We start from the raw sequence: 13,592 nt of genomic DNA on the forward strand, positions 1-13,592 counted from the left end.
AGAGACAGACAGACAGAGAGTGAGAGAGATCGAGAGAGAGAGAGAGAGAGAGAGAGAGAGAGAGAGAGAGAGAGAGAGAGAGAGAGAGAGACAGACAGACAGACAGACAGACAGACAGACAGAGAGAGACAGAGAGAGGCGGCCTCATATTCTTTCTCCGCCCTGGTGATGAGGAGAAGAGAGGTAGCCACCTCCACGTTCACTTTACCTGGCTATCCACCCACCTTCTATTTAACATACGGTTGAGTAATGCAGTGTTCCTCAACCCTGACTGAACCTGAAGGCACCCGTTTGAGAAAAATCTTATGGAACACCACCAAAGAGAGGTGTAACTACAAATGTGTCAGTTTCCGATGGGGTTGACTGACAAGTGATAGATACTCTATAGTGCGAGGTGTACCTCACGGGCTTCGTCCCACCAAGTCAGCTTTTTTTTTTAACCGCTGCCTTGTGAGCTTCCCCCAGCCACAAACCCCGCAAAGGATAATGGATGGATTCAACATTTCCTGTTCTCAGAGCTGCAGTAGCACTTTTTATGCAGATATGCATTAAATTGCATATATAGCTACGGTTGCATAAAACGGGCCAAACAGTACTTTGAAAGTGTCCTTTTTTTCCTGGCAGAGATCATTGTCACACTTGTTTTACACGCCATAACTGAAACAAATGGGCAGTGAAAAGACTGTTTTGTGTTTTGTAACATTCTGTATGTGTTTCTTATTGCAATCAAACAAAAATGGATTTGCAAACAACCTTTGCAAACACACACACATGCACAAACACACTGATTCTTAAACGTAATGGATTTGAAATGTAAAAAAAAGTTCTCTGTTGTTTGAATATTCCAAAGTTTTAGTAGCAAGTTCTAGAGTTTTGGTTGAAAGTTTTGACATTTTGGTTGCAAGTTTAGAAGTTTAACTTCTGAGGTTTGGTTGCGAATAACTTCAATCTTGTGGGCGGGTCCGCCTCTGAACGATGTTAGAAGCGTTTTCATTGGTCAGTTTGACATGACGGCGTGACGACTTCCGCCTTAAAGTTCGTATAAAGCAGCACCTGGGTAAATACAAGGCCGCTTGTAATCAGCCATTAAATGAAAGAAGCCGCGAACACCTGGCCACAGTCTTTAATTGGTATGTTTATTCTTGACTTTTCTAACTCTGTTTTTTAAAAACAATCCTTGAACTGTCGTTTATTTAGTGCTTTTTTCTAACCATTACAGTTAGCATAATCAGATATTAACATGCGCCGTTAGACATGCGAGCTAGCGTTATTTGCTCGTACAGTCTTTGGTAGTAAATGTTGCAAGTAATAGGTACGTTACAACACTGCCCAGCATGACCAATGTCACCGCAAAGAGCTAGAATAAAGGAACAAAACGATGGTTAAATCGTGTCATTATGTTAAGAACTAAGGTAGGCACGAGATTTTAAAGGCATTCAAAAAGCGGGAAAATAATTCAAAACGATGGAATGGCCTGTGCTCAGTTTTTAAGAAAAAGAATGAAACTGAGATCTCGAGGACTCACAGTGTGTGTACCAGTATAGATGTGTGTAACAATAAAGATGATACACCACAAAAAATTTTTCAAGTTCACATGCCAAGTAATCGTAATTATAGATAATTAATTGCATTCATTAATTACATTTCAATTAGATGCAATTAAGTTGACACACACCATCGCTGTGTGCTTATCACAGTGGATGGCTCTCCTACATCTCTCAGAATTCAAGGTTATGCGACACAAATTTTCCCACACTATAATTTTCTTCCGTGTTGTACAAATTTGATGAAACTCTGCATGTCCCCAACTACCTCAAAATTGTGTGCAATAGGTCAATATAATGTGCTGGTTAGCTTTCAGGTGGTCAAAGATGAGTTATTCTGGCGTTTGTGCAATAAACATACTGCATGAAAATCATCGAATTGACAATGAGGCAACAGAGGAGATTCCATTGTACATATCTTAAAATAGATACAGAAAACACACTTTTAACAAGCCAGAGCTAAGTTTTTCTGGGAGGAGTGCAAAACAGACCTGCGTGATGTGACCACGAAAAATGGCGGAAACGAGTCAATGGTCACATACCCACTGGTAGTAGACACAGTATAAATGTCTCACTGAGATGTTATTGCTATGATTTTTTTTTTTTCCAGTCATGAATAAAACTTTGTATTTTCTTCACAACAGGATGGAAAACCATTCAGGCAGACCATAGGCTCAGGTAGGCTGTCACTTGCTTCAAATCAAACACTGGCTCAGAGTGTTAGTGTGGTGGAGAAATATTCATTGTTCACTGAAAACTAAATGGTGTTCTTTGATGACAAAACCAGGTAAGTTAGCTTCATTGATGACTAAATTGTCTCTGTTTACAAAGCACGTTAACTTCTTTGAAGACTTGCTATTTACAAAATGTTGCTTTTCCGTTTCCCAAATCTGGTACATTAGCTACATAAAACACTTAATTGTGTCGCACCTTAACCAAAACATATACATGTGTTAGATTTGTTGATGACAGCCTATTTGTCGGATTATTACAAAAACACATTATCTTCCACACAGTAAATTTCATCGAGTACATTTTACTCTAAAAATACTATATTTGTTCCCAGTCTAAGCAGAGTAAAAATTAAGCGTAAAGACATGTACAGTTCGTTAGACTAAATTCTTTAATAATTTCAAAGACTCATATCGTTGCTGTCCTGTGGAATCAGACACCCCATTAATGTAAAGTTTTAAAAAATGACAAAAATTGACATTTTTCAACTGTATAATAGTGTCACTGAAGACTAAATGTTTTTTTTTACAAAAACAAACATCCAATTGAATTGCTGAATTTTTTTTCCTGTCTTCACAAAACAAACGTTTCATAATTCTTTTCAATTTAAGTTTTCTAATATACACTTTATATTTTAATCCCAACGTTTCCATGTTTTTTTTGTTGTCAAATTTTCATATTTCCTCTTCAAATACACATGTGGATGCAAAGTGCGGGTGCCAGCAGCCAGCCTTCCCTGGCTTCTTGTGCAAGCATTCATAAAAGCAGAATTATCACAGTACAACAGTACCTTCTGTTGGTAAAATGACTGTACTGCAATAGAGGATGCTATTGGCAAGTGTTTTGTCTCTCTTGGTTTTGCTGTGTGCGTAAAATCACGGATAAAGCGTGAGGGGACGCAGACAGAATTCCGCCTACTTGCTAGAGTAAGCCCTAGCTACAGAGCACAGATTGAGGATTGGCTGAACCTAAACGTTTGACTCCGCCCAAACACACTCATTTTGCACGCGAACGACTGCAAATGACCCAAAATGTTCTCTTAAAACATGGTTCTGGGGGAAATTTTTTTATTTTTTTTTAAAGGGTTACACACAACTCATGAAAATCCCATTCATTCCTATGGGGGGGGAAGGTATTTTTCTACCTTTGGTCCAGCTTTGAGACACCCATGTGGAGCCGAAGGTATGTGCGGATAGGTCTTGTCGAGCCACGTCAAATGTTTATTTTATTTTGTTAATCACCTTCACCTTATCATGAAACCTAGCTTCAACCACAGACACTTTGGGCGGCTTCTCGACCCCTAAGCACCTATCACTGACCCAAACCTACATTGTACTTACCGCAACCATCCAGAGAGTGCGCCCTCTGCTGGCGACATGTGGTATTTCACCCATCCCACTCATTTCTATGTGAATGACATCTTTTGAACCCAATGGGAATCAATGTCGACTCTTTTTTTTTTTTGTTGTTGTTGTTTGTTTTGTTTTTTTGTTGGACGTACTTTCATGGCTCTACAACCCTCTGTTCACTCAGAATGGACGTCAAAATGGCTGTTGCTACCACTTACACTGCGCTGAGTCAAACGTTTAGCTCCACCCATATTTAGTCCAACCTCGATCTATGGGCAGCAGTCAGGTGCAATTGCCGCACTATGGTAGGTATGGTAGCCTCCTTTAATTTTGGCTGTGGAAGCCACACTAGCTGAGTTTACATGGAGCCATGTATTCCGATTTGAATGATTCCCAATGACCAAACGGAATGGAAATGTCCCATGTACACCTCAGTCTGTATTAAAATGGACCCTCCAGGATTTCACAAAGTTGCGATGGCAACTATTAAGGCGAAATCAAAAAAATCCCACGAAATCGCACTTTCCCACGACCTTGTTTAAACACCGCAACTTTCCTGCAACAACTGCGTTTTAAAAATGAAACTTTCTGAACATGAAATGAACATTTCACGTAGGTTTGGGGGTTATTTTGCCTGAAATGGCTCCGCGGATGGCTTACTGGAAATATTAGGGTGGCAGTTTCACGAAGAAAATCCTGTGTCTGTGAATATGTGTTAAGCCTGGAGTTGGGCAATATGCTGACATAAATCAATCTGTCAACCTGTCTTTAGATGTGATAGTTGAAGTTTAACTATCAGACACATTTGAAATGTGCAAAATTATCAACTGAAGTATCACTAACACCCTTGTGTTATGACCTTACATGAAATGATTGTACTGTAAATGTACTGTAAATGTACTATTACATGTTCCTAACAAAATTAACACATTTTGAAAATGTGTTAATGGGGGGATGGTAGTGTACCACTTTTGTCCACATGGCGTTGCCGTAATCAAAAACTGACATATGACACAGTGTTGCTTTAAAAAGACTCAATACAATGATTTGGAGTAAAACTGATCAAGGAAGACTTCTTTGCTTGCAACTAGGGGTGGGCGATATGATGATATTGGATCGTTAAGGACTTAAACGTGTTGATGATCTCATAAAGCCGAAAGATCGTTTGATCGTCTACAGGGCACATTCTATACAGTTTAGCTCTATAGCGGCTCAAAGCTGCTGATGCATACCCGACCAACCAATCTCAGCATGCACAGTGCACCGTACGCGACACTCCTTGCCTCCCTGTTTGTTTGTATAGCGAGAAGCTATAGCGGAAAGTCACCACGGAGCAGAGTTGGTCTCGAAAAGAAACTCCACATCCACAGTGTTAATTTGGTTTGGCTTTTCCTCAGAGGAGAAAGTGCAAACCAGTTATTTGTCAAGTTTGCAGACAGACAGATTGCTGTTTAATGACTTGCGGAGACAGCACCCAAAAAAGTACGCCGACAGCCGAAGCAAACGGAGATCAGACGCATGGTAGCCAGAGGCAGCCGCTAGCTCCAAGCTAACACAACCCATGATAACACAGTCATTTAACAAGGGCACTCCATATGAAAAAAAAAAAAAAAAAAAAAAAAAAGCAGTGTAAAGAAGTAACTGAGGCAGTGACTTATTACCTTGCTGAAGACATGATTCCCATTAAAAGAAGTGGTTTAAAAGACTCTTCATAGTACTAGACTCGCGTTACTCGTGTTTTTGTTTTAGATAAGAAGATAAGATAAGAATGCCTTTATTGATCCCACAGTGGGGAAATTTTCATTGTTACAGCAGCAAAGATATAGGTCACACAGGGGCGGCGGCATAATGTAGCCATTAATGTATAACATTGACGGCAAACATTCGGGATCAAACCTATGTAAATATAAGCAGTAACATGTGTATTTACACATGTATATACACACCAGCATACATCTACATAAAAAGTATGAGGAACACTCATTTTGGCCTGTACATAGTACAGAGGAAAAATACTCTAAGTGACAGTGCTGCAGTGCTGTAGTGAAATGTAAGGAACAGCATTGGATAAACATAAAACTAGACTAACGGTAGTGGGGAATGTTGAGTATTATTAAATAGACTTAAAAATCTAGTGGGCATCTCTGGTACTGTTTTTTACTGGTTTTATTCCTATCTCACAGACCGATATTTCTTTGTAAGTATGGATACTTGTTCCTCTAAAACTCATGAAATTAAATGTGGGGTTCCTCAAGGTTCGATTTTAGGCCCCCTACTTTTTAATCTTTATATGCTTCCCCTCGGGGATGTCATCAGGGGACACGGCATCAGCTTTCACAGCTATGCTGATGACACGCAGCTGTATATTGCCGTGTCTCCTGATGACACAGGACCCATTGATACTCTTTTAAATTGCATTTTAGATATCAAGTCATGGATGGCAGATAATTTCCTACAGCTCAATCAGGACAAGACTGAGGTTTTAGTTATCGGTCCCGAAGGTCAGAGAGAGAAGCTTTTACCAAAACTACACATTTTTAATCCCTCACACTGTGTGAAGAACCTTGGCGTCATTTTTGACTCTGAGCTCAGTTTTATTCCTCATATTAAAAATGTAACCAAGATTGGTTTTTATCACCTTAAGAATATCGCCAGAGTCCGCCCGTTTCTCTCTCAGGCTAACACGGAAGTGCTGATGCATGCCTTTATTTCCTGTCGTTTAGATTACTGTAATGCCCTGCTCTCTGGCCTCCCGAAAAAGAGCATTTCACCACTGCAACTACTGCAGAATTCAGCCGCTCGGGTGCTGACGAGAACCAGAGGGCGGGAGCACATTACGCCAGTTTTGAAATTGCTGCATTGGCTCCCTGTGTGTTTCAGGATCGATTTTAAAGTACTTTTATTAGTTTATAAATGTGTTAATGGTCTTGGGCCATCTTATTTATCTGATTTGCTTTTATCATACCAGCCCTCGCGGATCCTGAGGTCCTCTGGCGCCGGCCTTTTATTTATTCCAAGGGTGAGGACCAAAATGCATGGCGAGGCTGCATTCAGCCGTTTTGGTCCTCACCTTTGGAATAGCCTGCCAGAGGATGTCAGGTCTGCAGAGACTGTTGATATTTTTAAGAGGAAGCTCAAGACACACCTTTTTAGTTTGGCTTTCAACAACTTTTAAATAATTTATCTTTTCTTTTGATTGAAGATAATTCTATGTTTTGCTTTGAATGTTTTAAAGCACTTTGAGTTGCATTTTTATGTATGAAAAGTGCTATATAAATAAAATGTGATTGATTGATTGATATTGCACGGTATTACAGTAGTGGGGAATATTGGGTATTGCACGATATGAGCTCAGGTGCAGGACTGCACAATTGCACTAATGTTATGTTTCCTTTTATGTTTACATTCACTGCACATTTTGATAAAAATTGGCACTATTCAAATTAAAACCTGTTCAGAAAGCTTAGCTGTCTTAAAATGTCTTTTTTTCTTTTAGGGTTTTATATACATTTTAAATATGTTTTGTTTAACATGAGGAAAATGGTCAAAAATGTGCAAATTAGTCCTATAAAAAAAAAAATCATGATCGTGATTATTTTTTAATAATCGTACTGTATATTTGCCATATTGCCCACCACTACTTGCAAAAATCTCCATTGAGAGAGACATTTTGAAGCTCAAAAAAGAAAATGCAGACTTTTATGAAAAGAAATAGGGATGTAATGCATAAAAATCGATTCGCAACGGCATGTTGACTTTAGCTGCTCTCTCATGTCATGCCTGTCTGCAACACACGCAGTAGTGGTAATCCGGGTCATCCGTGATGTAAACAGAAGTATTGTGGGTAATGGTGTCATGGCTACCCGAGTGAGCGATAACAACAGAGTCCGAAAGTCCGGGCACATTTCACAAAATTACTTAAAACGATATACAGTAAATCTCCCTTTCATAGCAGCACGGCGGTGATAAACAAGCATCTAAAGCATCTGCCTGATGCCAGATTTCATTTCTCACATTGGGACAGTCATTTCTGAAAGCTAGCTGTAGTATGAGCACACAGATTCCCGTGTGTGTCTGATGGAACGCTGCATGCATGTCCTGTTGTGGTACCCTAACATATATTGCAGCGTCTACTACGGATTAGGAGGCATTAGTCAGCAAACTCACGTTTATTAAAGAAAACACTGTCAGTTTTTGTTGATTATGGCGGCGCCATGTGGACAAAAGCGGTAGTGTCCTGACGAAAGTCAACCACATTTCCCATGCGCACCAGCGCATAGTGACGTGAAATCCTGAGCTCTCGCTGGCCTGCAACTTGGACTGAATTGCATTTCTATTTCCAGTGGCTGCGTGAAAGATGAGGTAATGAATTTAATTTTGTTTAAACAATACTTAGTTTTTTGGGTCTTCTGCCATGACACCAGTAATGGCACGTTGAGACAAATCGACTTCTGTCCTTATAGCGGAAGGAGGAAGTGAGTATGCTGTAAAGAAATTCAGGACATTTTTTTTTTTTTTGTGTGCCAGGGTTGTTTCCATCCTCCTCAAAGCACACCCGCAGTCCCGCGGTTAACATCAAAGAGCAAGGGACGACGTGCTGTTCAGTTTATGAACTCTCACACCTCACACCGCTCAAAGTTAACACATGAACTAAAAATTACAATTGCTAATACACGCTCTATATAATGCTGGAAAAAACATTCTTTATGGCCCAATACAAGTAATAAAAAATCTGATATTCTTTTTCAAACATGTTTTAACTGTCTGGCTGCTAATTTACTGGTAAATATGCGTTTGTTTGGCTCATCCATCTGCAAAATATTAGTGCTTCACCAGCCATGAACTTCACCACACACGCACGTTACCTGCACTCAAGACTACTTTGTTCTTTATCATTTACAAAACCACATAGGATTGTCATAACACATATTGTACATTAGCTTCACTGAACACTAAATTGTCTTTGATTACAAGTATGTTTGCTGTACAAAAGGCAAATAACATTGGTGTTTAGCATTATTTTTGTTAATGCAAAATAGTGTGTGGTTTTGGATTCAAGTCTACTATCACTTTTCAATCACCCCAAAACTGGGTAAAATTTTCCATACAGGATACAAACAACTGAGCTTTATCAGCCATCAAATGTTGATTTTTATTTTATTTTTTTCATTATTCCTTGGCGTCAGATGAAAGCAGTAGGGGTCAGAGGTTGTGATGAAGTGTCCATATCGGAATCCACTGACGTACTACAACAGACGGTCTTGTGAAATTCCACAATCGCAAATTCTGTCTAAGCAATGGCAGAGACTTGTGAGGACAAACATTCTTCTGTGATCTTAACAGTGTTTTTCCTCTTTCTGAATGTATTAAAACACTGAGGCTTTGTTTTCCGACACACATGACCCAGTCGAAACATCATCAGCTAACAGTCCTACCGGAAGATATTTTTTTGAGTCATCACGGTATAGACCCTATGTGGGCCATAAATGTATATTTTGTGCCCTCGGGTCTCATTAAACACAGTAAGCCTCACTGTCTCGTACTTTTTTTTTTTTTCTTTTTCTTTTTTTGCCACAAAGTGAGTTTTTCTGATGGAAGATTGTTCGGAAATTAAATCAGCTTCTCATTTGAGACAACCTGGTTTTCTGGTCAGCATTCATTTTAAAATGACTGATATAAAAAGGTGATTTTTTTTTTTTTCTTGATTTGCAGTCTCAGGAATCTGTATTCAGCTGCTTTTCACACTGCCACAAATACCCACTTTTTTTTTTTTTTTGCTTCCTTGCTGGCACTTAAAATTTCACCCCAAAAAAAAACATCAATGGCAAAGAGCAGTTAACGGGACAATCAACAATGCAGTACAATGACTGACTGGCGACTCGGCCTTCTTTGAATGTCCTCACTTGCCGAAGATTACTGGAGATTGCCGAACATATGCATTTTCGTTATGCGCGTTGCTATGGGTCAAATCATTAATTGAGGTGGGTTGTGACCCGAATGAAATTATGCTTAAAATAGATTTAGATGTTAGTATTACTCTAAAGATGGTTGGCCAAGTTTACTTCACACTTGATCTTTAAGTGTCATTTTAAAAAGGGAAAAATATTCTGGATTTTCTTTGAAAGACTTTTAAAGGAAATGTGGACACTCTGGGATTATCTTGAGACTGCGATGGACGCATGAAAGTATAGCATCTATCTAAGATAAGTGAGACATGCGAAATGGTTTACTATTTAAAATAGCTGGAAGTATGCCGGTCGTTACTTGGTTACAACACATAAAATGTCTTTACATTTGTAAAGCTTTCATGACAGTGAGGTCTGACACTTCCCGAGAATTAAATGAAAGTTTACATATATTTTTTTAATTCCTCTGTCCCTTTAGAGGGGTAACTATGGTTAAACGACATGTCAGGGCACCCGCACAAGTGCTACATATTTTTCCTGAAGGTCTTCAGGGAATTGTTGGGATAAAAATAAAACTGAAAGAAGACTTTGGAAAACACTGTGGACATCTGCAGTCAGATGACTGCAATTTTTTTTAAGCTTGATTATGATGAAAGCTTATCCTGTTAGTTTTTTTCCCCCCTTCCTCAGGTCACATCAGAGCTGCTGTTCATTACTGTTCAAGTTTCGTTCATGAAACAGGATGTGGGCAAAAAGCAGCCATTAAGCCTCAAGCAACGTGGACTATTATGCACTTGCACTACACTGACAAAACAGACACATCTATACTGGTGATAGCCATGATTGCGACGTCCAATTTAACATGCGTAAATCATAGTGGGAAAAAGTGATTAAAGCGGGCAACCCAAAAAATGTCTTTACAAGAATTTGTTCTATGCAGACCCACGGCATTCCGATTTAATATTGCGTTTGTGGAATGTGAGTAAAGTAGCAAAATCCAACTGATTTTTGCCATCTCAAATGGAGGCCATTTTGCCACTTTCAGCCAACTGAAAATGACATCACAGTTTCTTAGGGCTCTGCTAACGAACGATCAAAAATCATGGCTGAGACACACATTGTGTCTCTTCTTTTTCGCAATACTTTAATTGAAAGCTTCTACACAAAGCTATGATGGACTTTTTTTATTTTATTTTATTTTTTTTTAAGACCCACTGGTCTTCATAAATTACTAAACAAGCAAAAATCACTCATTTGGCAAATATAACAGCTTAATTTCACCGCCTGGACATGTAGTAGCTCTCTGTTTTATTGGCTACTGAAGGTAAATACTGGGTTGGAAGGAGCTTTATACTTCTTTTATTGACATTTACAGTGTAGTGAACTAGTGAACAACTTAATCATCTGTCGTTCTTCACAGAAGTCGTTGAACAAATTTGACGTGTTGCCTCATTTCGCGAGGCAGACTTTTGTAGCACCGCTTGCACTGCGGTGCTTCTGTGTTCATTGCCTCGCCTTTTTCATTCGGTTTGAACCTGAAGTGCTTCCACATCGTACTTCCTGCCTATGTTTTTTCGACCAGTACGGGCTTTTCTGCAGCTGCCGTCTGTTATTGTCTTCCACCTGGTTTATCTGCGCGACTTCACTTTCTCTCTCAGCCGGAGCATGTAGAGGCGGAGGCGCTTGGCCAACTACCTCAAACTCGCTGGCTGCGCTTAGAGACAGGCTCCAATTTACCAATTCAATAAAATTAAACAAAAGTACTGTTTGTTTTTAAATGCTGGTATAGTACCGTTTTAAAAACTCTAGTATTGGGATACTATACTGGTACTGGTATACCGTGCAACCCCATTGCAAAAATTTTTGGGGGGGTGACTTCCTCTTAAAGAAAATAATGCATTGAGTCACACTATCATATATCTGTTCTCAAAGCGACAGCAAATTTTCTCAAACTGGTCAGACTGAACGGTAGATGTCCCACAGGACATTCCAGCAGCTGTGATCATAAAAAAAAAATGTTCGACATGCCGAGCTGCATTCTCCATGTTGTTGCATGTAGTAATGATACCCTGTTACCGGCTTGTGACCTTATGTATTCAAAGCTGCAATTTCAGTTGACATCCAGTCACTATCCCTCTTGTAAGCTTGTAGCTTGCTCCGGTCTGCATCATCATCATCGTCGCCATCACATCACGACGGTCATGTGTTGGCAGCTAAATGCTATCTTGGTTAAACAGTTGTAAACAATTCAATCCACTCACGATACTCCCAGCCGCTAAGTGGATGTGCATAGGAAATTAGCCAGCAAATGATCTTTAAATAATGTTTGAGTTTAGAGGTCCTCGGGGCAGGTTGAACCGTTACATTCTTTTATTCCTACGTCTATTAAGGTCAGGAATGCAAATATGTAGGTTGGTGTGTACTGTACTGAACTCGTTTAGTTATTTCGGGACTGATTTCTTTTTTTTTTTTATCACCCTTGATGTGTGTATAATGATGCTGCCGACTGTAAACTGCAGGACCAGTTGAGTGTCAATGACAAATTTCCCTTTGGGTACAAAAAAGTATATTCAATTAAATGGAAATCTGCCTCATTTCTTGCCGTTTCTCTTAAATCTGATTTGTTCTGCATAAGGAATGTGGACAGGGTTTTAATGCACCGAACAGCTTTCATAGCCCCTCGAGTGTAATCTAAAATCATCCCAGATTACAGTGCACTTGTAAACAGGAAGTGGAGATTCCCTTTCAGCCAACACGATTAGCAGACTAAGAATAAAACTGCATGTCCTCATGATATTCCCATTCGACATCCAAGACACCCTTTGTTAGTCAGAGGTTTTAATTGGTTTGTGGCGGGTCAAATTGTTTTAAAGTGAGGTTAGTATAGGAAATATTTTTTTTTAAATGGGGAGAACACTTTTGCTAGTCTTTGTTTAATGTATTCTTTTTCACACGTGTTTATTAGTGTCAACAGATCAATATTTTGAAAGTTGATGCTTACACGCCGAATACGATGATTACGTCATGTTATCGATACTACGGTGCGCGTGCCTGCAGCATCCACCGCGCGCACTCTCTGCAAGTAGCGCAGAGTATGCTTTTTTTTTTTTTTGTCTAGCTTGGTTCATGATAAAATTGCCCTGCAAAGCATGCTGGGAAGTGTCTTCACCCTAGGTACAATCATCGCTTTTCCTCACCCTTACCCTTCAATATTTCCTATTTATTTTTATGAAATTACAATTTTATTCTTGTAAAAGACTTTTCAAACAATATTGTAACACTAACTTTACTTGTAATATTGTTTTTGTAGAATTGCAGTATCTCCTAATAAGATTATATCGTGACTTTTTGACATTTCTCCAAATACTGTAAAAATCACTTCATGCAATATGTAAAATGATTACCATTTTAAGACCTTTTTCCTGTGTGAAAATGATATGTAAACATGCCGTGTAAAACCAACAAACATCAGGAGGCTCAGGGACAAAATGCAATAAGTCCTATCAAGCCCAATATGAAATGTGTGAGCCCATTACTTTGGCAGTCATGAAGAAAGTACTTGTGTCAAATTCTTTTGGTACCCAAAATAACCACCAACATGATTCATGACCTTTAAAAAAGGTTGGCAAGTCTCCACAAGTGAGTCACGCCACCCAACTTGATGACCGTCAGGAGTTTCAAAGCCATTGAAGAGGGACAAGGTGACAATATGGTTGTTGTTGTACATCAGCCCATCTCACATTACCTTTCATGCCGAGCTACTGATTTTGATGTGATTATTGGTGCATTCGGAAATAATCTCAGAGCGCGCTCTGGTTCACTCCGACCATTCGGAAACGCAGAGCGTTGTTGAAATGTGCCGTTCGATTATTCCAAGGGAACGGACTCACAGGCACGAGCTACTGATTGTTTTAGAACAGAGGGCACATTTGGAAATTAAGGGGAGGGGAGTGTGCTCTGCCTCTCCGAACACGCACACACACACACTCCACAGAGTAGTGGACGCGCGTCAGAGTTGATTTCCGAACTTGCCCTATGTTTGTGAGTTACTTGGTAATCGG

General features: G+C 39.5%; 1 long non-coding RNA gene across 1 annotated transcript in view; it reads left to right on the top strand.

The window, feature by feature from the left end:
• Nucleotides 1–1,041: 1,041 nt before the first annotated feature.
• Nucleotides 1,042–13,592, top strand: part of LOC147149034 (uncharacterized) — a 78,974-nt gene continuing 66,423 nt past the window's right edge. The window contains exons 1-2 of the long non-coding RNA XR_015086566.1: nt 1,042–1,130; nt 2,189–2,222. This is a non-coding gene — a long non-coding RNA (uncharacterized LOC147149034). The remainder of the gene's footprint in view (nt 1,131–2,188; nt 2,223–13,592) is intronic.

Source organism: Filicampus tigris, chromosome 4 (genome assembly GCF_054856515.1).
Source record: "Filicampus tigris isolate MCC_2025a chromosome 4, RoL_Ftig_1.0, whole genome shotgun sequence".
NCBI classification, from domain to species: Eukaryota; Metazoa; Chordata; class Actinopteri; order Syngnathiformes; family Syngnathidae; genus Filicampus; species Filicampus tigris.